The sequence below is a fragment of the Trachypithecus francoisi genome, unplaced genomic scaffold, assembly GCF_009764315.1.
Source record: "Trachypithecus francoisi isolate TF-2019V2 unplaced genomic scaffold, Tfra_2.0 Lachesis_group3, whole genome shotgun sequence".
Taxonomy (NCBI): domain Eukaryota; kingdom Metazoa; phylum Chordata; class Mammalia; order Primates; family Cercopithecidae; genus Trachypithecus; species Trachypithecus francoisi.
This window is the reverse complement of record NW_022681468.1, coordinates 14620566-14645334: the sequence shown is the minus strand read 5'-3', so window position 1 is coordinate 14645334 and position 24769 is coordinate 14620566. Positions and strand designations below refer to the sequence as shown.

Sequence of the window (24769 nt, the reverse complement as noted above, 5' to 3'; positions counted from 1 at the left end):
GACAGAGGGGCGGGGTTACCATGGCTGACTCGGTCTAGTCCTTCTCTATCTCCTGGGGCTGGGAGGGTGAACCTCCAGCCATATCAGCAAGGAGGTCAGGCACAGCAGCACTGACTATGAGGAGGTGGCCTGAGTGTCTGCATAGGGAGGCCCAGAGAGGGACAGGGCTTGCCTAATTAGGCTCAACCTGCCAAGCTTGGACTGGAATATTAGGTTCTGCCTCATTCTTGATGTTTTCCAAAGACCTCCGCTGAGTCCTTAGAATGGGGTCATGCCTTGATATGGCCGTCAACTTGGAAAGAGCCTCCAGGGACTTCTGAGCCAGCCTCCCTCTGCCTGGGAGGTGAAGTGGATTGAAATTGCTCCCTACAAAGAGTTGCCTCACTTCTTCCCGAAGACTGTCATGGCTCCCAGTGCACTGAGGTCCAACTAGTCTATTCCTTTTATTGCACAGAGGGGAATATTGGGGTGGGGCAGGAGCAAGGGCTCAAGGTCGCAACGCGAGGTGACAATAAATTGCCCTCTCTACTATTCCTGCTTGTTTTGTGGGGGGACACAAACAAAAGTTAGCATGAATGGGAGGCACTTCAGCATTTGAAAGCATCAAGTATAGAGCTGGACTCAGGGCTCAACCACTCACCAGGTAGGTGACCTTGGGCAAGTTACATAACCTTTTGGTTCCTCAGTTTTGTCATCTGAAAAATGGGCATAACAGTAGGACTGCTTCCTTGGCATGTTGTAAAGAATACGTGAGTCCATGTAAAGGCCTTGGCACACTTAGTGAGCTCTGTAATTACTGCGCTCCTACTGGGCGCCCAGCATCATGTTATATGCCCAGCATCATGTTATATGTCCTGCAATCCATCTAGTCTCTATGACTCCTCTGTTAATAGCCGACTTGTTTTACAGATGAGAAAATGAAACCACAGAAATGTCAAGTGACTTACATGAGTCCCTTGGCTGAGGCCACATTGAGTTTCAAGCCCACATCTGGCTGCCTCCAGAAGCCCAAGCTCTTAACCGCCTTGCCATTCTGTCCCCACCCCATGATCTTCTGCTTCTTGCTTCCTCTATGGCAAACAAAGGAACCTCGGCCCAGGGAGGTCAATCCATTTTTCACAGTCACCCAGCTAGTAAATGAAACAGGAATTAGGATGCACAAGCCCTTCCATTGACCCCACACTTCCTCTACAGGGACAGAAGCTCTGGAGCATCCTGCAGCAAGATTGGTCTCAGCCACCCTATCAGGCCATTCCTCCTTGTGTCAGACCAAGATCTGTCCTGCTTTAGTTTATGCTTATTTTCTTTTGCTGCATTCTCGAAAGATACTTTTCTCTGGTCTGTTTGAATCTTTAGCTTGTGACCTACCTGCCTACTGCCCAGCTCTGACCTGTCTGTCCCCACATGTCCACTTTGGCACCTCTCCTTGAGATGAGGCTAAGGCTTCATGAGCCACCTTCCGGGACAAGTGGACCGAGGGTCTCTAGGGAGTGTCACTCCTGCCGCAGTCTCTGCTGAGCCTCAGTGGGATCTGGTTTTTTTCTCAGGCCTGGCAGTGAAGTGCCTCCTTCCTGATGTCTTTTGTCCATACTTCTCCGGACTGCCACCTTCCCACCTTGCTGGAGATTCATGTGCTGTTTCTGATATGTGATCTGGGGGTGAGGGAGAGTGTCCTCTAGACCTGCTCTGTCCAATGACGTAGCCAGTAGTCATGTGTGGCTATTTAAATTTAAATTAATCAAAAGTAAATAAATTTTGAAATTGTTCTGTAGCCATACTAGCCACACGCGAGTGCTTGGCAGCCCTCTGAGACCAGGGGCTGTGATACTGGACCCGGCAGATATACAACATTTCCATCGTTGCAGAAAGCTCTAGAGGACAGCCCTACCAGTGCTTCTCAAACCCCAAATCATTGAGTTTGCCCAAGGTCACCTACCTGGTGGGCAGCTGAATCCTGATTCTAGCTCCATAGTTAATGCTTTCAAACGCTAAAGTGACTCACATACATGCTAACTTTCGCTTGTATCCACCTACAAAAGCTCCAAGAATGGCAGAGAAGACTTGTTAAAGCACCTCATGCTGGGGGTCTCACCCTAGAGTTTGCACCTCAGTAGGTCTTGGCAGAGTTGGGGCATTATTTCTAACAATTTCCTAGCTGAGGCTGCAGCGGCCCGGCTGGGGACCCTGCTTTGAGAACTGCTGCTGTTCACCCAGCACTGGGAGAGTCTGCTGAAAAGGCTCCGTGTGCTGATCTTGATCTGAGGGTGGTGAAGAGTCACTGGGGGACACAACTTTTTCAGCTGAGGTTAGAAAAGGAGCCTGAGACCAGCTTTCCAGAAAGTGAACATTGGCTGGACAGTGGGGTACTTGGACGTACCAGAAAACCCCCAAACCCAAGCAAACAAACCAAACCCAAAAGGATAATCCTGGACCCCCATGGATTGTCTGGCTTTGTTTCCACTCGTATGTAATTTCTGAGAGAAAACGACTTCAGTGTCAACCCTGATCACTGTCCTTCTCCAGTGACAAATACCAAGCAAGGAGCACACCCCAATGTCATCTCAGACATTAGTCCTTGGTTCCAGTTTTCCTTCCACCTTGAACTTTCTCAGATACTCTATACCTTCTTTCTTGGAGAGGCTGTGTTGGGGACAGGAGGCAGAGCACTGGATTTGGAGTTATAAGATTTGAATTCAAGTTGCTGTGTGAGCTTGGGCATTGCTCCTCTGAATTTCATTTCTATAGAGGCAATAATGTTATGTACTTTTTAAAGCCACATTATGTTATGCTCACATGATATCATATGTGAATTCTTGTTTGTAAATCACAGAGTACTTTCTAAACCTCAGGTCCTATAGGTTGGTGTGTAACTTTTATAGCACAGGCTAAACATACACACACACACACACACAATCACACACATTTTTGAGACAAAGTCTTGCTCCTTTGCCCAGGCTGGAGTGCAGTGGTTCAATCATAGCTCACAGCAGCCTCAACCTCCCAGGCTCAAGTGATCCTCCTACCCCACCCTCCTGACTAGCTGGGACTACAGGCAGATACCACCATACCCAGCTAATTGTTTTTATTTTTGGAGAGATGGGGTCTCACTATGTTGCCCAGGCTGGTCTTGAACTCCTGGGCTCAAGCAGTCCTCCCACCTTGACCTCCCAAAGTGAACACAGGTTATATTTGATCAGAATTATTTGTTTCTATGCACATCTCTCCACAGCCTGGGAGCTCCTTGAGGCAGGGCTCTATTAATCTTTTTTTATTCTTTTTTTTTTTTGAGATGGAGTCTTGCTCTGTTGCCCAGGCTGGAGTGCAGTGGCTCGATCTTGGCTCACTGCAAGCTCCGCCTCCCGGGTTCACCCCATTCTCCTGCCTCAGCCTCCCAAGCAGCTGCGACTACAGGCGCCCACCACCACTCCCGGCTAATTTTTTTGTGTTTTTAGCAGAGACAGGATTTTACCATGTTAGCCGGGATGGTTTTGACTTCCTGACCTTGTGATCCATCTGCCTCGGCCTCCCACAGTGCTGGGATTACAGGCATGAGCCACTGCACTCAGCTGGCTCTATTAATCTTAAAGCCTCCTAGTGCTTGATTTCAGGCCCAAGCAAATGTTTATAAAAATAATGATAATCATACTAAAACATCCTGCATTTATTGTGTGCCTAAATGTGCATCCAGCACTGTTCTAATGTATTGATTCATTTAATTCCACACCACCCCCAGAAGATATGTTACTCTTATGAAATTACATATAATAGGTGCCCAGTAGACATCTATAAAATAGTCAAGGGCAGCACTTCTCCAACTTTAGCATGCATAGGAAGCATTTGGGAATCTTGATCTTGTTAAAATACACATCCTGGCTGGGAGTGGTGGTTCATGCCTATAATCCCAGCACTTTGGGAGGCTGAGGTTGGAGGATTGTCTGAGCCCAGGAGTTGGAAACCAGGCTGGGTAACATAGTGAGACCCTGTCTCTACAGAAACGATGGCTAATAACCAGGCTGATCTATTAGCTAAATGTGGTGGCACGCACCTGTAGTCCCAGCTACTCTGGAGGCTTAGGTGGGAGGATTGCCTGAGCCTAGGAGGTAGAGGCTGCAGTGAGCTGCGATTGCACCACAGCACTCCAGCCTGGGTGACAGAGCAAGACCCTGTCTCCAAAAAAAAAAACCCCAAGGCCCCCAAAACAACACACCATGACTCTGCAGGCCCCGAGTGGAGTCCTGTATTTTCAACAAGCTCTCAGGTGATGCTGTGGTCAGCAGACACTATTAAAGATCTAGATCATTTAACATTTTCTCAAACAGAAGAACCTCCAGTCTCCTGTGGGACAGAGGCAGGAGTGGGAAGCACACTGGGAAAAATAACTCACCTCTTACTTTGGGAGTGCCAAGATTACAGACCCTCAGGACTGACATTCTTTGAGGGGAAAGGAAAGTCCACCGAAGGCAGCTTTTCAAGTCTCATTGGAACAGCCTGTTCTCACAGTCTGCAGGAAAGAAACAAGGCAAACATTTTCCAACATTAGGAACAGAGCTTCGGACTGGGGCCACGTGTCTGAGCTTAACGTGCCTGGCTACAGCTGCCAAATCGCCTGGGAGGGCTAGGAGACCTTCCTAAGACAGCACCGGTACAGGTGGAACTGAGGCCAGCTCCCCTAGAGGGTGGATGGCTGCCCAAGGGCAATGGAAGGGGGTGTGCAGATGAAACGTGGCCTTCAAGTCAGACAGAGCTGGCTTCAAATGCAGCTTTGCCACTTACTAGCAGTATAACCAGAGGCAAGTTACTTCTCCTTGCAGTTTTGTTTTCTCATTGCAGCCCAGAAATAATACGAACCACACGGGTTTGGCTAGGGAATGGAAACCCCTGGAGAATTTCGAACAAAGCTACTTTAATACAGGGAATTGGTTACATGAGTGATGGCAGAGCTTGGAGGCCAAGTGGGGGAGGGTGAAGCAATCCAGAGACCAGCAGGAACACAACTGCGAGCTGGGAGCTGCAGGGAGGAGGTGATGTTACTGAAGCCCAGGGTTCAGGTTGCCAGATTGGGGCTGGACCCCCAGGGGGCTGGTCCAGTGGCCACACACAGCTCTTGCCGGGGTGCTATCTGAGGAAGAGGGAGGAGGAGGAGAAATAGCCCAGCTTCCCCCTGTCCCTCACCCTCCAATCTCCCACTGCTGCCTCCATTGGCTGGACCCACCCAGCAGGAAGCTGGGAAGCTCGGTTGGCAGGGGAAGTGGCTGGGGCCAGCAGGCTGAGGACCTGCACAGGATACCTTGTGTAAGGCGTCCACAGCACATTGCTCGGCACATCGACTAAGCAGGTGCCCTTTCCTGTGCCCTGGAAACAGACAGCCTCCCTGGATTAACTGTGTCTTCTGTGATGACGTTTTGGCCATCAGTGGTTTCTCTCTCGACATCCCTGTGTGTTGGGAACTCCAGGCTCTGTGACTCAACTGACTCCTTTTCCTCCGGCCTTTTGGGATCCTGGGCACCTGCTGTAGGGGAGGGTTCTTCCAACCAAAAGACCACCAGGGGCCAGGGGAAGTGGCTGAGGCTGAATGCAGGGACACTGGCAAAGGGTGAGGGTCTGGACAGGCCTGACTGTCTTCCTTCCTTCCTTCCTTCCTTCCTTCCTTCCTTCCTTCCTTCCTCCTTCCTTCCTTCCTTCCTTATCTCTTAACAATCAGCTATTGATCTAGAACCACACTAGGTGCTAGGACTGCAGATGGTGTCCCAATCTGGTGGGTAAGATGTGCCTGTAAATTTCAGTCAGGGCTATTTTGGTTGTAATAAATAGAAACCCATTCAAAAATGCAAATGAGAAGGAGTTTTCTTGAAAGGGATTAGGGAATCTGATGGAGTTAATTGAGGAAGCGCAGGTAGGCCTCCCTCGAACTGTCCTCGTCTTCTCTGCCTCTCTGAGCTCCACCCACCTCTGCAAACCAGATCACATGTTGTTTCTGCTCGCCTAACTTCTGGGTGACTTTGACTCCACGGGGTGTCAACTGGGTCAGACCATGACTCCTTGAGACCATGTAAGTCCAGTGCATTATTTCTTACCAATTCACTAAAATCGGTGGCCTCTTAGGTTAAACTATTGAGAGAACTTAACCTGATCAGCTCACTTGAGTCGGACTTCCTGTCCCATCAGGGTGGCTGGGACAGGCCAGGTAGTGGGGACAGGGAAGGGTCTTACAGCTTGCCCTTTGGAGAAGCAAGTTCTGAGAAGAGAGTTATGGGCAGGGCAGACAATGAAACTGTTTCCTGCTGGAAATAATTGCAAATCTGGCCTAAGGGGAAAATGGATTCGAAAAATCATTTAAAATAATAATAGTGACCATTTATCAAGACGTTATGTGTCAGACATAGGAAAGTGTTTTTTATGCATTTACCTCTTTTAACCCTCAGAAGTCATTATTATCCCCATTTGCCCATTTTATAGATGAGGAAGCTGAGATGTAGGAGGTTAGATAAGGTTGCCTGGGGTCAGATGGTGGAGGTGGCAGCAGCAGGCACAAAATTGTCACTTTGGCAGCACATATACCAAACTTGGAATAATACAGAGAAGCTTAGCGTGGTCCTATGCAAGGATGACACACAAATTCGTGAAGTATTCCATATATTTTTTAAATGTTCTTAAAAAAATATCTTGGCCATGCGTGGTGGCTTAAGCCTGTAATCCCAGCACTTTGGGAGGCCAAGGCAGGTGGATCATGAGCTCAGGAGTTTGAGACCAGACTGGCCAACACGGTGAAACCCCATCTCTACTAAAAATACAAAAGTTAGCCAGGTGTGGGCATGCCTGTAATCCCAGCTACTCCAGAGGCTGAGGCAGGAGAAGTGTTTGAATCTGGGAGGCCGAGGTTGCAATAAGCCAAAATCGTAGCACTGCACTCCAGCCTGGATGACAGAGCAAGACTCCCATCTTGAAAAAAAAAAAAAAAAAGTATTGTCTCTGAGCCACGTGCCTGAGTCCTGTGCTTGGCAGCTTCTGCTGAGAGCAGAAGCCAGCGATCAGGCCATTTTCTCCCCCACAACCTCAAGGAATGTTCTCCAGACAGGCATTTGCCTTTCCTGTGGCTGCAGAGATCACTGGCCACCTTTGGCAGGACCTCTCTCTTCCTTTCCCTCCCTTTGTTTAAGGATTTCAGGTGCACGGACTAGGGGGACTGATGTCCCCCATTTGATGGCTTGCTGTCACCACCCATCTGGACTTGAATCCTCTTTTGAGATTATCGTGGTTGTGTCTTTCGCCTTCCTCTAGGTCTAATCCTAGTCCCTTCCCCCACAGGCATCCACTCCAGGGCAAACAACACAGGTTTCTTCCAATTTCCTTTATGTGTTGATCATTTGTGTATGTCATGTTTGGAAAGTGTTAGGGGTTTATTTTTCAGGGGGGATGTTACTTTTAATTTTTTAAGGTCATAAATAACACAGTTTCTTCTTCTTCTTTTTTTTTTACTTTTAAATAAACTTTATATTTTAGAATAAAATTGGAATTCCAGAGATGTTGTAAAGATACTGCAGGGAGTTCCTAGATGCCTCTTCTCACTTCTGCCTATTAACATATAGTAGGGTACATGTGTCACAATTGATGAACCAATATCGATATATTATTAGTAACTTGTCTGTACTTTTTCAGATTTCCTTAGTTTTCTTGTTGTTGCTGTCATTGTTTTCTGAGACAGGGTCTCACTTTTTCCACCCAGGCTGGAGTTCAGTGGCACAGTCATGGCTCACTGCAGCCTCCACCTCCCCGGACTCAGGTGATCTCCCCCACCTCAGCCTCCCGAATAGATGGGACTGCAGGTTTGAGCCACCACGAATGGTTATTTTATTTTATTTTATTTTTTGGTAGAGATGGGGTTTTGCCATGTTGGCCAGGCTAGCCTAGAACTCCTGGGCTCAGGAGATCCCCTGCCTGCCTCGGCCTCCCACAGTACTGGGATTACAGGTGTTGAGCCAGGATGCCTGGCCTTATTTCCTTCGTTTTAACCTGACGTCCTTGTTCTGTTTTAGGATCTCATCTAGGAGACACTACATTTACTCCTGAGGCACCTCTGCTGGGACAGTTCCTCAGGCTTTCCTTATTTTTTGATGATCTTGACAGTTTTGAGGAGTACTGGTCAGGTGTTTTGTAGAATGTTTCTCAGCTGGGATTTATCTGATGATTCTTTCATGGTTAGACTGGGATTATGGGTTTGTGAAAGGGAGACCACAGAGGTGCAGTGCTATTTTCATTACATCATATTGAGGCTCCCCTTGGCTAGCGGTTACATCACTCCTGTCTCTGCCTCTGTGGTCACACACCTTCTTCTCTTCTCTCTGTCAAATCACCCTGTATCTCTCTTCTAAGGATACTTGCATTGGATTTATGGCCCACCCGGGTAATTCAGGATGATCTCATCTCAAGGTCTTTAACTCAACCTTCTACAAAGACCCTTTTTTCCAAATAAGATCACACTGACAGATTCCAGGAATTTGGATGTGGACTTCCTTCTTTTTTGAGACAATGTCTCACTCTGTTGCCCATGCTGGAGTGCAGTGGTGCCATCTCAGCTCACTGTAACCTCTGCCTCTGGGTTCAGGTGATTCTCATGCCTCAGCCTCCAGAATAGCTGGGATTACAGGCATGTGCCACTATGCCTGGCTAATTTTTGTATTTTTAGTAGAGACAGGGTTTCATCATGTTGGCCTGGATGGTCTTGAACCCCTGGCCTCCAGCGATCTGCCCGCCTTGGCCTCCCAAAGTGCTGGGATTACAGGCATGAGCCACCGCACCTGGCCTGGACTTACCTTTTTGAGGGCCACCATTCAACCCGCTATACCCACATGTGAATTTTATCTTTCATGAATTGTGCTTTTGGTGTATCTTAAAACTCATCACTAAACCTAAGGTCATGCATATTTTCTCTGGTTTTCTTCTAAAAGTTTCATAGTTTTACATTTTACATTTAGATTTGTGATTCATTTTGAGTACATTTTTGTGTAAGGTGTAAGGTCTGTGGCTAGGTTCATTTTTTTTTCATATGAATATCTCTTTGATCCAGCCCTTTTTGTTGGAAAGACAATTCTCTCTTCATTGAATTGCCTTTGTGCCTTTGTAAAAAATCAGTTGAATACAGTTGGTCTATTATTTGTGTTCTCTTCTGTTCCATGGATCTATATTTCTATTCTCTCACCAATTTCAGCAATCTCGATTGTTATAGTCTTATAGTAAGTCTTAAATTGGGTAATGTGAGTCCTTTGTTGTTCTTCAGTATTGTGCTGGCTATTCTAGGTTCTTTGCCTTTATATAGATATGAGTCAGTTTGTTGATACCTACAAAATAGCTTGCTGAGCTTTTGATTGGGAATCTGTATCAAGTTGGGAAGAACTGACATTTTACCAATATTGAGTCATCCAATCTATAAACGTTCCAGTCCAATCTTCACTAATGTTTTATTTTTATTTTTTGAGACAGAGTACCACTATGTTGCTCAGGAAGGAATGCAGTGGCGTTATCTCACTGCAACCTCTGCCTCCCAGGTTCAAACGATTCTCCTGCCTCAGCCACCGTGCCTGGCCACTTTTACTTTCTTTACATAAATCTAAGTTTCTGACTGTTATCATCTTCCTTCTGCCTGAATAATTTCTTCTGCTTTTTTTTTTTTTTTTTTTTTTTTGAGATGGAGTCTTACTCTATCACCCAGGCTGGAGTACAGTGGCACGATCTTGACTCACTGCAACTTTCGCCTCCCGGGTTCAAGCGATTCTCCTGCCTCAGCCTTCCAAGTAGCTGGGACTACAGGTGCAAGCCACCACGCCTGGCTAATTTTTTGTATGTTTTTAGTAGAGACAGGGTTTCCCCATGTTAGCCGGGATGGTCTCGATCTCCTGACCGCTTGATCCACCCCTCTCAGCCTCCCGAAGTGCTGGGATTACAGGCGTGAACCACCATGCCCAGCCTCATTCATTCGCTTTAAATGTTTCTCCTCCTCTATGCATAGTTTTATGTCAAAAAGTCAGCTGTAACTCTTAACTTTGTTCTTCTATGAGTTTGGTATTTCCTACATCTATCCTTCTCCAGCTTCTTTTAATATTTTTTCTTTGTCTTTATTTTTCTGTGGTTTATTTATTTATTTTTTGAGGGGCATGGTTTGGAGAGAGACAGGTAGCAGTACTTTTTTATAAAACTTTATTTTATTTCAGTAGTTTTTGGGGAACAGGTGGTTTTTGGTTACATGACAAGTAACCAAAATCTCAATTTTGAGATTTTGGTGCACTCATCACTCAAGCAGTGTACATTGTACCCAAAGTGTAGTCTTTTATCTCTTACCCCCTCCCACCCTTCCCCCTGAGTCCCCAAAGTTCATTATATCATTCTTATGCCTTTGCATCTTCATAGCTTAGTTTTAACTTGTAAGCGAGAACATATGATGTTTGGTTTTCCATTCCTGAGTTACTTCACTTAGAATAATGGTCTCCAATTCCATCCAGGTTACTGTGAATGCCATTATTTTGTTCTTTTTTATGGCTGAGTAGTATTCCATTACACACACACACACACACACACACACACACACACATCTCCCATGGAATATATGGAATGTATATCCTACCCAGTAATGGGATTTCTGAATCAAATGGTAGTTCTACTTTCAGTTTTTTCTGTAGTTCAAATATGATGTACCTAGGTGTTTTTTGTTTTGTGTTTGTTGGTTTGTATATTTATTCTGCTTGGTGTTTTCTAAGCTTCCTGGATCTGCAATTTGGAAAATAGTAGCCATTATTAGCTCAAATACTTCTGCTCCATTTTCTCTTTCTTGTCCTGCATTTCAGTTATGCATATACTATACTTTTTGATATTGTCTCACAATTCCCAGATTCTCTGTTCTGTTTTTGTTATTATTTTTCTTTCCCTTTGCATTTCAGTTTAGGAAGCTTCTACTGACTGATATTCAAGGCCCTTGACTCTTTGACCATGTTTACTCTGTTGATGACCCCATCAGAGGCATTCTTCATTTCTGTTATAGTGTTCTTAACTTCTAGGATTTTATTTTTGATACTTAGAATTTCAACTCTGCTTACATTATTCATGTGTTCTTGTATATTGCCTACTTTATTCACTAGGGATGTTGCATATTAATCATAATTATTTTAAATTATCTGTCTGATATCCGACACTTGTGTCATATCCGAGTCTGGTTCTGATGATTGATTTGCCTCCTAAGATTGTATTTTTTTTTCTTGCCTTTTGGTATGCCTTGTAATTTTCTGTTGAAAGCTGAATTTGTTGTATTGGGTAATAGGAACTGAGGTAAAGAAGTTGTTAGTGTGGAGATGGGTTGTGTTTAATCTTTAATCTAGCTGTGTGATCCAGAGTCTTTAAATTCCTCTAGTGTCCTTGTTTTCGTCTCCTCTTGACATTGGGCTTCCCTAAGGACTCCTCCTCAGAAAAAGTCTGTGCCTTGCAGCTCTTCCTGTTGTTATATTGGACTCTTCATGTGGTGGCTTTGCTATTCATTAGCTTTGTGACTTCGAGCATGTTTCTTCACTAAGTCTCTTTCCTCATATATAAAATAAGAACAATATTCTCTTATAGAACTGTGTTGAGGATTAAGTGGAATATTAAATTAAAACGCTGAGCACTGTGCCTGATATAGACTAGATTCTTGATTGAATCAATGGGCCTGTTTGGCTCAAAGTCACTAATTGCTACTTGTTTCATTGGCTAGTGACACAGAGTATTGCTTTTCCTCCCTCAACCATGTAGTTAGAATCAGAACTCATTTCTCCTCATCCCAGTGGCTCAGCAGTATGGATGCTGCAATAGGCAAGTTGTTAAAAATAAATGAGCAGTGCCTCCCAGGTACCCGAGATGCTTTAAGCAGCACCTAATGACATATTTAAGTGTAGAACCTGCCGGAACCATCTCCCTCTCTTGAGAAAATAATGACCTCTCTAATTGCATACTGACCCAAGATACATTCTCCCAAGTAAATAATACACTATTCAGAAGCATCCTAGTATTTACCGCAGAGATGTCAATGGCTTCATCTTGCTCCCCAGGGAAGTATTAAGCATCATATCAGGGCTGATAGAACTGAAAAACAAACTGGCCTCAAGAAAAACTGTGTCAATGAGTTTCCATGGGAAGATAGAGAGGTGGGGCTCCAGGAAGGAGAAACAATTGGCTGACCCTAGGGTTAGGCGGCCTCTCTACATGCATGGAGGCAGCTTCTCTCAAAGACAGCCACGAGTCAGATGGACAGGCAGGACCCCTTGCCCCATCCTCTTAAATTAGGAGTTGAGACTGTGTGGCGGATGCCTATTGCCCAGGCTCAGATTGCTGAAACAACAGCTGGCCTAGGAGCTGGGGTTCCAACCATTAGGAATCGCTTGCTTGCTGGAGGTAGTGGTGGGGTGAAGGGTTCTCTCTGTGTCCTTCTTCCAGTTCTCACTGTCCCCTGGTAACCAGCAGCTCCTAGAGGGAAAGGGAGCTTCAGACAGCCTTGGCTGAAGAAGAGAAAGTGACCTGGTGGCCTCTCCTTCTTTCTTCTCTCCCCCTCCGTCTCTTCTCTTTCACTTCTCACCGTCCCATTTCCCATTCTTCCTTCCTCTCCCCTTCTTCTCTCACTTATTTTCTTCCTCTCCCACCTCAGTTCTCACCTCTCTTCTTCTGTCTTCCCCTGTGTCCTCCTTCTGCCTCCCTTCCTCATCCAGAGGAAGAGGGAAAATCCACTCCATCTTCTCACTAGAAGTTTGCAGGAGAGCTCAGTCCTGGAGCTTTGCTCTTTCATGTTTGGGCATCATCCACTGAGCCTCAGGGTGGAAGTCATAGAGCCCTCCCGGTCGAAGACCTCTGTGGATACCCTGTGAAGTAGATGGGCTGCCCTTGGGATCTACCTGCAGATTACACACTCAGATGGGGAGGACTCTTCTCAGCACAGAGGGGCAGCAGCAGACACAGTCAATGAAGGGGGCCGAGGAGCACCTGGATCTCCTTCTCATCTTGGCTAGTTCTGCAATGGCCCAAAGAATATGCCCTTTTATCTTCATCCACAAAGCCCTTCTTGTCTAGCACAGAAAGGTGCTATCTGCATGGACAGAGTCAAAGGGACCTCAAAGATTGCCTAGTTCTGGAATTTTTAACCTGGGTTCTATGGGCTGGGGGGTTGTATTAGTCTATTGGGGCTGCCATCACAAAACCCCACAAGCTTGGGGGCTTAAATAACAGAAATGTATTTTCTCACGGTTCTGAAGGCTAGAAGTCCAAGATCAAGGTGTCATCAGGATTGGTTCCTTCTGAGGCCTCTCTCTTCGGCTTGCAGGCGGCCGCCTTTTCTCTGTGTCTTCACATGGTCTTCCCTCTGTGCCTGAGTCCTAATCTGCTTTTCTTATAAGGACACCAGTCATATTGGATTAGGGCCCACTAGATGTCTCATTTTACCTGAATCATCTCTTTAAAGGCCTAACTCCAAATACAGTCACATTCAGAGGTACTGAGGGTTACAGCTTCAACACGTGAATTTTGGGGAGGACATAGTTCATGGATAAAACTGGGGGATAATAGGCCAGGCACAGTGGCTCACACCTGTAATCCCAGTGCTTTGGGAGGCCTGGGAGGGCAGATCACCTGAAATCAGAAGTTCGAGATCAGCCTGACCAACGTAGTGAAACCCTGTCTCTACCAAAAATACAAAATTAGCTGGGCATGGTGGTGCACACCTGTAATCCGAGCTACTTGGGAGACTGAGGCAGGAGAATGGCTAGAACCCAGAAGGTGGAGGTTGCAGTGAACCGAGAGATTATGCCATTGCATTCCAGCCTGGGTGACAAGAGGGAAACTCTGTCTCAAAAAAAAAAAAGAAAAGAAAAGAAATTGGGGGGAAATGGAAAGGGAACAATTATATTTTTATTTTCACTAACTTCCAGCTGAAGTGTAGCATTTCATTCCTTGCTTGTAGCCAGCAAGCCATAGCAGCATCAGGAGCTCCTGTGACATTGCTGTTAATAGAAACCACAAATATTTCATATCAATTATGGTTGTCACAGACATCTTGAAATATTGTTTACTCTCACAACTACTTTAAAATTATAGTTATTATACCTATCGCTCAGGCTTGTTTTTAATTGCATTTATTAAGGAGTACATATATTGCCACATAACAAATTTCTTTTTACACTATGTTTATAATTGTATTACAGTTGGTTTCCCTTGTAAATCCTATTTCATCTCATGCATTTCAAAACACTGTTCGGAGAAGAAATCCATAAGCCTTTTCAAACTGTCAAAGGGATCCAACAGCACACAAAAGAACCCTAGACCTAGTTTCAACTGTCTTTTTTTTTTTTTTAACAATGAAGGAGAATGGGGTCCAGGGAGCGCAACTTACTTGTCCGTGGTCACACAACTAGTTATGAAATGTTTGGGACTAGAGTTTAGGTCTTAGGATTCCTTGTCCACAGCTTGGCCCACTGTATCACATTTGCTAGTTGTTCTTCTACAAGGAAGACTGAAATATAAAACTATTAGCCATGATATGAATTTTCTAAATACCTTCAGATTCCTAGATATGCTTTATGTTCCCCAAAAGTCCACCCTTCTGGGTTAGCCTTCCATTTAACAGCCAACTAGCCCAGTCCTCCTGAGAGATGGGAGCTGAAGGCCAGCCTTTATCCCCACTCCAGACCTACTAGTGGATATCTTGGAGGGAGGTTTTTAGGGCCCAAAAGTGGGTCCTGGGTTTCCTTCATCAGCCCATCCAGTGCAGTGACTAACTTACCCTGGTTTGCCTGGGACTTTCCCCAGTGTTGGCACTGAAAGCCCCATGTCTTGGGAAACCCCTCGGTTCTGGGCACACAGGTGGCAGGCCCCTTCCCACTCACCCTCTTGCCTGGACAGCTGCTCTACTCAGGGGTACCTCTCACCATCTCATCCTGGCCTGGCGGGGCTGCTCCCTCCTGGCCCACCCTGTGGGGTTCTCAGAGCCAGGCTGAAACCAGGCTGCCTCTTGCTTCACAATCTCTCTGAAGCCTTGGGAATTAGATTGTGGGAAGGAGAACAAGGTCATGTCTGAGAGTGGGTATCCAGGCTCCTGGCTGCCTGGGACCCTCATCCATAGGCTGGCTCGCTCTCCTCAGCCCCCACCTGCTACTTTTGGGTGTGGGTCAACCTCTGGAGGGGGCCTGGCAATCTGTGCACTACAAGCCCCCCAGAGGGGTTTCAGAGGGGCTGTCTGTGCCCCTCCCCAGTGCCCTTTACAGATTACTGCAAGCATCCCCGGCCACTGCACGTGCAAGCTGTTAATCCATCACAGCTACCCCCTTCTCTGGAGAATCTCCCTGTCCCAGGAACCTGGCTCACCTGGGAGAGCACTTCCTACCAGCACCTCCATAGCTCTTGGCCAATGGCTGGCATTGATACAAAGAGTCCCCCGCTTTGCCCCTGGGCTCGAGGCCGGCTCTGGGGCACAGTGCAGGAGCCTGAGCTCCTGGGGGCTTAGCCTGACACTCATCCCCAGTTGAGTCCATGCTCTCAGTTAGGCTGTCCCTCCCCTCTCCTGCCCGCCTCACCTTCCTTCTCCTGAGACCGCCCCCATAAATTGCTTGAACAAGAAACCCTGTCTCTGGCTCTACTTCTAGGCACCAAAGTCAGAGGCTTCTCCGAGGAAGGAAAGCTTGAACGGGACTGCTGCGATTTCCTCCTAAATAGTCTCCCTGCCTCCTCTTTCTCTCCACTCCCCACTGTGCAGAGTAATTTGTCCAAAATGAAAATCGAATCATGCTCCATCCTACCTTCATCTCTATGAGGCATCCCACTCACTGCCCATGGCATACAAGACTCCTTTTATGGCTTATAAAGTTTTTGGGCTCTGACCCCAGCTGATTTTCCAGTCCCAGTTCCCCACACTTTCCCCAGGAACCCCACATCCCAGATGTACAAGACCATCAGTGTCCAACCCGACCATACTAGCACACACCCCTAGGCCTGTACACATTTAATTTCCTCTGCATTTTCTGATTGTGGGCTTGTATTGATCCCTGTACCCAACTGTAGCAGGTGAGGACTGACGAGAGAGAGCCAGCCTGTGGATGAGGGTCCTGGGCACCCGGGAGCCTGGAAATCCACTCTCAGACATGACCTTGTTCTCTTTCCTACAATCTAATTCCCAAGTCTTCAGAGAGATTGTGAAGCAAGAGGCAGCCTGGTTTCAGCCGGGCTCTGAGAACCCCACAGGGTGGGTCAGGAGGGAGCAGCCTGGACCCGCCAGGATGGGGAAAGGCAGAGGAAATGCCACTGGGTGTGCCATCAGTGACTGGAATCACTCCTCAGTGGCATAGGGAGTGAGATGTGGGGACACTTAACTGGCCAAGGAGTGAATGAAGGTGGAGGTGCGGTAGAAGGGAATGTAGAAGCCATTCCCTGAAGCTGGGCTATGGAAGACAGCCAGGCACTCCTCTGGTCCCCCACCCCACCACTCAAGGTTCTCATTGGAACCAGGAGTATGGTGTTGTCAGGCAGGACATCTGGCCACAGCTGGCTTCAGGCTGGTGCATCAACTGACACAGAACTATCTGGACCTAGGCAGACTCTAACAGTCACCTCCACCTCACGTGCCCCCAGCTTTAACCACCTGAGCGCCCTGTCAGCACAGATGGTGATGACACAGAGAGAAATCTATATACAGATGCGTGCATACAACACATTCCTAACATTCCCAGCCTCACGCCTCGGCGGAGTATCAGCAGATCAATTTTTATACATACCTGGACAGAGGGTGATCATTTCATATGGCTGACATTATTTGAAAATGCATTTTTCACTTGTGGAGAGGCAAGTATGCTCTCCGAGGCAGTTTTTTGCAACACTTTAAAGAGATGGCCCAATCAATCACTTCTGATTCCTTAGCTGTTTATTGGAGACATCAATCACGATGAACACTCTTGGCGTTAATGGGAATGTCATCAGCACTTCTGTAGGATTCTCCCTGCGACTCAGCTTTAAATAACAATATTATTATTTTTGACACGTTATTCAAGCCGGCATTTTTCCCCCTCTATTGCTTCATATCTGGGAGACCCTCGCCTTGAAAGCACTTGTCCTTCTGGTCCATGACAGGAGAGGCAGTTGGCCTCAGATTTGGGAGGTAGAACTAGGCCAAGATGACTACCCAGACTAATTAGGGGTTGGGCTTAATTACAGGGGTTCTAAAATTTGCAGAGGCTGCAGAACACCTCTCCTGATGTGGAATAATGATCTTCTTCCCCAGGCAAGGGGTAGCTGTGGGCTTGGGCTTCCCTGGGGACCTGACAAGTTGTGGGGTATTCCAAGGAACAATATGTGGGTACAGTACTGGTAATATTTGCGATCTGTGAACTGGGCCTTTTTAAATCATAAAAAGGATGTAAAAATATCACCCAACATTTAGGACGTTTACCTCCCAGGGGTTATTCTCTGATCAGGAAAATCTGTGAATCAAAAGAGCAAGCGTACGTGTTCCAGCCCAATCCCTGAATGAGCGTTCCCCAAGGACTAATGAGACTAGGGGCTCAACGGACATGGCAGGAATGAATGAGCCAATGGCTGAGGGGTGGGCGGCTTTAGGGGTGGGTTGGGCTGGGGAGCACGGAACAGGAGAGAACGTGGGGCCCTGAGCTGGGGTGTGGGACAGGGACCCTCAGCCTGGCAGAGTCTGTTTTCAGTCTCTAGCACCATAATTTTGTCTTGTCCACCTTGACTTTGACCTTTGGTTCAAGAACTCTTCCAAGACAGCCATCCCTGTCAACCCTTCACTATTGCTGGCCTGTCTGGCCAGTTCCAGGATTCCTGGGTTGCCGTTATGTTTCTCCTGTGGCTCATTCCCCTGGGAACCACTGGGTGAAGTGCATCTGTGCTGTGGGGAGGGCAATTGGGCAAGGAGATGTCCAGGATTCCAACTGACGTCTTGTGGTCTGGGCTACAAGATCCTGAGGGGATAGGAGCCATGGTGTTGCTGGTGTGGTTGGGATGACAGCATCCGCTGGGTCTTCCTCATTTGCACTATCTCCCATCCTCATTGCCACTTCCAGGGAAGCCTTCTGGAACCACCTTCTCTAGCCCCTGGTTCCTGAAGCCCTTCATTTATACTTGCAGCAGCACCGCCTCCATGAAGACTTCCTGCTCCCCGCGACCGTGTCCTCTGGCCTCCTCCCCCATTTTGTCTGGCCCTCTCTTTAGCCCAAATCACAGTGAGCAGAATTTCTCAAAACAAGGTCCGTGGACAACAACAGAACCATCTGAGGTGGTTGCTAGAAATGCAGATTCCCAGGACCCAGCTCATACCTATCTAAATCTCAGGGGTGGGGCTCAGGGATCACCCAAGACAGGCAATTCTTATCTTCCTTAGGCTCACTCAAGTGTGCGAATTGCAGCAACAGGCTTAAAGCTACAGTCAACTGTTGACATAACCGTCTCTTGCCCCAATTTCCCCCACCCCTGGAACAAATCAGTCTAACAACTGTCTCTCCAGTGTCTACAGTGTGCCAGGAACTGTGGTAGATTCTTGAAGACAGCCTGGGGGTAGGGACACCAGGATGGACTCGGGAAACCAGAGAGCAGATGAGAGGTGAGGAGGCTGGGGAGGGCGGAGTTGGATCTGGAAGTGCTTGGATTTGAGGTCAAAGCCAAGCATGGCCCCCAAAGGGTCTGGGAAAAGGCTCCACAGAGCCTGGGGGTGGGGAGGGGCAGGTCCGAGGGCTGTTTCTTGGCTGGCAGCCCCGATGTGCAACAGCACTTCCCTCTCTCAAGCGTCTGGGCTCCTCCACTCCAGGGCCAGAGAACATTGGCGCTGCGCTAGAAGAGGGTGGTGGCCCGATCAGAGGAGGTGGTCAGGAACCCCCACCCCAAGCCCGGTCAGGTCAAGAAGGTTGGTCTTCAGACTAGGAAAGGGAGGGAACAGGACAGGAGAGTTCAGATTCCTGAGAGCTGTCACAGGAGAGAAGAGTCAACCTTTCATCCACAAAGCAGAACATTCTAGATTGTTATTCCAGGTTACAAGGGAGACAGCCTTCCATTCTGTCTAATAATTATTTATTTATTTATTTATTTATTATTAGATGGATTCTTGCTCTGTTGCCCAGGCTGGAGTGCAGTGGCACAATCTCAGTTCACTACAACCTCTGCCTCCTGGGTTCCAGTGATTCTCTTGCCTTAGCTTCCTGAGTAGCTGGGATTACAGGCACCCACCACCATGCCCGTCTAATTTTTGTATTTTTAGTAGAGATGGGGTTTCACCATGTTGGCCAGGCTGGTCTCAAACTCCTGGCCTCAGGGTATCCACCTGCCTCAGCTTCCCAAAGTGTTGGGATTACAGGCGTGTGCCACCGCACTCAGTCAAGAAATAATTTTTAAATAAGAGTTACATAAAGATGGAACCAGAAATATGGAACAGCTGTATGTTTTTGCATTTTATCCAACAAACATATAACACTTACTCTGTGGTTGGTACTATTCCAAGCACTTTACAAATATTTATTCATTTAACCCTCATAAAAAACCCTGTGAGGTAGGAACTCTTGTTTATCCCTACAGCATGGAGGAAACACATGAATCCTGAAGGCCTTTGATGAACATATTCATTCATCCCCTCACTTGTGCCCTCACGTATGGTTTACTCATTCATTCACATAAATTCCACGCAGTCAGTGGGATGTGAGGAGCATCGTTAAGGTGCTTGGGCAGAGCCTGCAGTTCAGGGCATGATGACCACCTGATAGGGACATTTGAGAGGGGACTTGGGCATTTGGTGAGGTGTTGGACTAGAAGATGCATGGGGTGGCATCTGAACCTGAGGTTGTGCTCCTGAGAATCTGAGGTGCATGGTGGGACACCCCAAGGGACAGAGATGGCTTGAGGAGAGCCTGGACTTTCTGCAGAGCAAGCTCCCGGTGTGGTGGGTGACAAACTCTTCTTTCTCCCATGGCCCACTACTGACACCACCTGCCTCTTCCATGATGGCTAAAACCAGGGTTCAGGCCTGGCTCCTCCCCTTCTTCCTGAGCAAAGCACCCTGAGTAAAGCCTAGGGTTGGCTGGTGCTGTTTTAACCAAAAGCGTAAGAAGATGACATAGCCAACTTGCTGTGTGCTTTTTGGCATGCACACTGCCTTCTTCTCTAAGTCCAGTTACCTCATCTGAAAATAAGGAGAGTAGACCAGAAGTCCCTTCAGCTCTAATGGCAGGACTGTGTGGAACTGCAGGCTGCTAAGAGTATGTGGGGGGCACACTGGGATCACCTAGGTGAGGGGTCTGGGGTCATAGGCTTAGTCTAGGCTCTCCCCAAAGTCTCCTTCTTCTCCTTCCTGCTGTCTGATGCCAGATCAATGCTCCTATAGGGTGGACTCCCTCCCATCCCAAATTCTCTGCTGGTCCTGAGGTTATCCATGGCTCTGTTAACTTGCCTACATATTTACGGGCCACGTGCTGTGGTCCCCTTTGCTCTCTGTCTGTATTAGTCAGGGTTTTCCAGAGAAACAGAACCAACTGGATATATGTACATACAGAAAAAGAGATTTATGGCGAATTGGTTTATGTGATTATGGAGGCCAAGAAGTCTCACAATCTGCAGTTGGCAAGCTAAGAAGCCAGGAAAGTAAACAATATAACTCAGCTCAAGTCCAAAGGCCTGAGAACTTGGGACTATAACTTGATGGTGTAATTTCCAGTTTGAGGCTGTAGACCTAAGAACTGGAGCGCGGGGAGGACCACTTATATCAGTCCCAAAGTCCAAAGTCCCAAGAATGAGATGCTCCAATGCCTAGGATGAGAAGATAGATGTCCCAGCTAAAGGAGAGAGAGTGAATTCATCCTTTCTGCACCTTTTTTTCTACTTAGGCCCTCACTGGATTGGATGATGCCTCCCACATTGGTGAGGGAGAATCTTCTTTACTCAGTCTACTGATTCAAATAATAATCTCTTCTGGAAACATCCTCGCAGATATGCCCAGAAAGAACATTTTACCAGTTATCTGGGCATCCCTTAGCCCAGTCAAGTTGACACATGAAATTAACTATACACAGTTCCAGGCCTGGTATACAGCCGGTGTTCAATGAGTGTTGGTTGAGTGAGTAAATGAATGAATGAATGAATGTAGTCTAACTACTTATTGCTTATTTTCCCTGTTTGACCTTCATTCTTCTCTCTGGCTTGGAAAGGCTTCCACCTACCCTGTTTTCCAGTCCCTACTTCATCATCTTTTGAGATTCAACTCAAATGTTGCTGTATGCGTCTCTTTTTTGAACTTTCTGAGAGCCAAGCATGACCCTGTCACTCTGTTTTAAAACCTTTAAATGTCCTTCCGTAGTTACCAGCCCATTCAACAAGTACTTACAGAACTCCTTGTGCAAAGGCTGTAGTGTGTCTCCCAGTGTCTGGGACTGATCCTGACATGGAGCTTACATTCTAGTCAGGGAAAGAGCCACTGCCCAAGTCAAAATAAAGCAGAACATTTCAGATGGTAGCCCTTGGAGCACATGGTCTTGGATTGGCCAAGAAAGGCCCACAGCAAGTGCTTCTTCTAGACTGTAAATTCTCATCCCGTCCACCTCTGCTGCCTCTGTTTCTTTCTCTGAACCTCTTTCTCTCCCTTTTATGTACACGGCTGTAGTTTTCTCAGAAGGTCTCTCAGAAGGTCACAGGAAGCTAGAAGCAGCATCCAAGTCGGTAGTTTACACCAACATGAGGAGAGCTCCCAAGGGCATGAAAGAGGTGCTGGTTTTGTGATTAGTAAAGGCCTTGATCCAGTGTTCTCAGGTAGGCAATGTTTGTCCAAGGCCTGATAGAGAAAGGCAACTGTGCTCCTGGGGCCCCTCTCAAGGGCTGCCTGCCCTGCTCCCCAGCCTGTGTCTTTTCTACTTCTTTCAGATCAGGGTCTGTGGTGAGCCCTAGGGGAATATTTCTTTTTTTAGTCCTAGGATCCAAGAGAGCTGGGTTCTAGTCCTATCCCTGCCCAGGCAGACTCAGGAAAATCTCTTTGTGGGCTCCAGTTTCCTTATCCCTGAGATGTTAGGGTTACATGAGATGACCTCTGAGGCCCCTTCCAGATCCAAGATTCCACCAGGCATCTAAATGTCCCTGAAGTTTGGGGAGTCATTGTTCTTCCGCATCTCCTCAGGGGCAGCCTGGGCTGAGCAATAGTTTTGTGACTTGAAAAGTATTGGGAGTGGAGGTTATTCATGCAATCAAGACTTTTAGATTATCTGTTGCATCTTGCAACACCTGCCCTCTTGATCCATTTTCTGCTACTGGTCATCAAGACGAGGGTGGAATTCCCAGATAAGAAGAAGAAAGGCAGAAAAAAGCTGCAGGTCCCTACTGTGGTGGTCATTGGTGTGGATGCCAGATACATTCAACTCTGTGTAGGTGGTAGTGTTGTTTTTTGATCTGTATGTGTTTGGATGGGGCTGTGTTAATTGACAGTGGAAATTCTTCAGAGCTCTTGACAATGTTTAAGAAGGACTCTGCTCTGTCAGTCTGGGTGTGAGAGTAACCATATTAAGCAGAACTTCCAACTGACCCTAGACAGACATGGGACATGAGAGAAATGCCCTTTGTTTATTTGGGGTCACTAAGTTTAGGGGCTCTTTGTTATTGCTACATACCCAAGCATGTCCTGACTATTACATAAACCTAGATTCTGAGTAGGTCAGTGGAGAACAAGGTTACTTTCCCCTGAGCAACTTTCATTAATTCTTCATTGGCAAGAGCAGTAAACAAAAGATGGCTACTAGAAAGCCTAAATGGATGTTTCCTTCCCATCTTCTAGCATGCAGTGCCAAGGATAAAGAGGCCTGGGAAGTATATTCTGAATGTGCAGCTCTTTGCTAATTCCTACTGCACAATTCAGACTCTTTAAAATGTAGGCCCTGTGTGTACTCCATCTCACCTCCCTCTAGCCTACTCCACACCCAGCACAAGGAGCTTCCTTTCCCTAGTAAGATTTTTCTGAGACAGATGCATGAAAAATCAGTCAGGAAAAGAAAAATAAGACTGCTTGAACTTTCAGGGTTGGATTTGAAGGCTTTCCCTCCACTTATTATTTCACCTGTCAGAAAAAAAGAAAATATTCATTAGAAAATTATCTTTAAGAACTCTGCTCTTGTTTGAATGGTCAGTGTAATGGTCTTGGGAGGTGGGGCCTTTAAGAAGTGATTAGGCCATGAAGGCTTCACCAGAATGGGTTTAATTCTTTAGTAAAAGGGCCTTTAAGAATGGGCTCTCTCTCTTGGCCCTTCCACCTTCTGCCATGTGATGCCTTCAGCAATGTCATGATGCAGCAAGAAGGCCCTCACCAGATGCCAGCACCTTGATGTTGGACTTGTCAACTTTCAGAACTATGAGCCAATAAATATCTGCCCATTATAAGTTACAAATTACCAAGCCTGTGTGGTATTTTGGTAGAGCAGCACAAGAGGATTAAGATAAGCCCCATGTGAGGGACAAGAACCTTTCCCACTGCTGGTAACATTGGTAGATGATGTCATTTATTATGCATCATATCAAGAGGGATTATTATTGCAGTCCAATCCTCTGTTTCTCTGAGATTTTTATTGCCAGGAAATGCTGATTACTTACACAAGAATTTTAATGCTTAAACAAGACCCTATAGTGGATGATTTCAGAAAAGCAATTGTGTGGACTTAGGAAGAAATTTTAGCAGACATTTTTCTTTTAAGAAAACTTTACAAATATGAATCTTTCATGTAACATTGTATTGGCTCATTCTACCTAAAGTAGAGTTTGGGGCATGGCCAGTATAGGTAGAACCAACCGTATTTCACTTGGTAAGAGGTGTCTGTGCAGTCGTAATTATCAATGGTAGCATTTTTATAAATCCTCTGATCATGTCCCTGGTGGGCTCCCAGGTTTAGAGCTAGAAGACTTTGCTTCAAGACCCACTTCAGCTGCTTACTAGCTATGAAACTCTCAACAAGCCATAGTATTTTTCCAAGACTCGATTTCCTCACCAAGAAAATGGATATACATTTACCTACTTCTTGAGGTAGTTATGGGGCCACACTGCTTCTAAGGCATAGTTCTGCTCATGGTCTTCCACGTTCAAATCTTCCTTGGCTCCCCAGTGCCTTGCTGTGCTGCCCAGTACAATAGCCACTAGCCACATGTGGCTACTTGAATTTTATTAATAATTTATATCAATTAAAATGAAGTAACATGAAGAACTAAGTTTCTTCATCACACTGGCCACATTTCAAGTGCTCCTTACCCACATATGACTGGCTACTGTATTCGTGCAGATATAGAACATTTCCCTAAGCACAGAAAGTTTTAGCAGTCAGCAGTGGATAGCACTCATTTTCAAAGGCTTTGTTAAAAGGAAGTCTTGTGAGAAGGTCATTTTTATCACACAGATCAGAGGAGGGGTTCTGATTGAAACCAAGTCAGGAGCTCAGAGTCCAGCCTGTCTTCCACCTCCCCTGGCGGCCCCTCAGGAGGGGGTCAGGAACCCACAGAGGCCTGCAGAGCAAAGTTGCAAAGTGGCTGGTTCCCAGAAAAAAGTGCAGCCCCTCTTTTGTGTGGCATGTTTTAGCCCCACGCAGCCTGTATCTGTATCACTTTCCCTTACCCCGCCTCCCGGCACAACGAGAATGTGCCCTTCACCCCACTGCCTATTAACGTGAATTCATTTTCCAGCACCCAGTTTGAATGCCACGAAGCAAGCCCAGCTCCACAAGTGGGGTTAGTCACTCTGTGTGCATCTTTTGCTGGAGTATTA

General features: G+C 46.7%; 1 long non-coding RNA gene and 1 other non-coding gene across 2 annotated transcripts in view; both read left to right on the top strand.

Annotated features, from left to right (window-relative positions):
- The window catches only part of LOC117071521, a 67760-nt gene that overhangs the window by 7450 nt on the left and 35541 nt on the right, over nucleotides 1-24769 (top strand). The window lies entirely within an intron of this gene.
- On the top strand, nucleotides 6537-6639 carry LOC117071672. Its single transcript, XR_004432434.1, has one exon. It is a non-coding gene; the product is annotated as a U6 spliceosomal RNA (small nuclear RNA).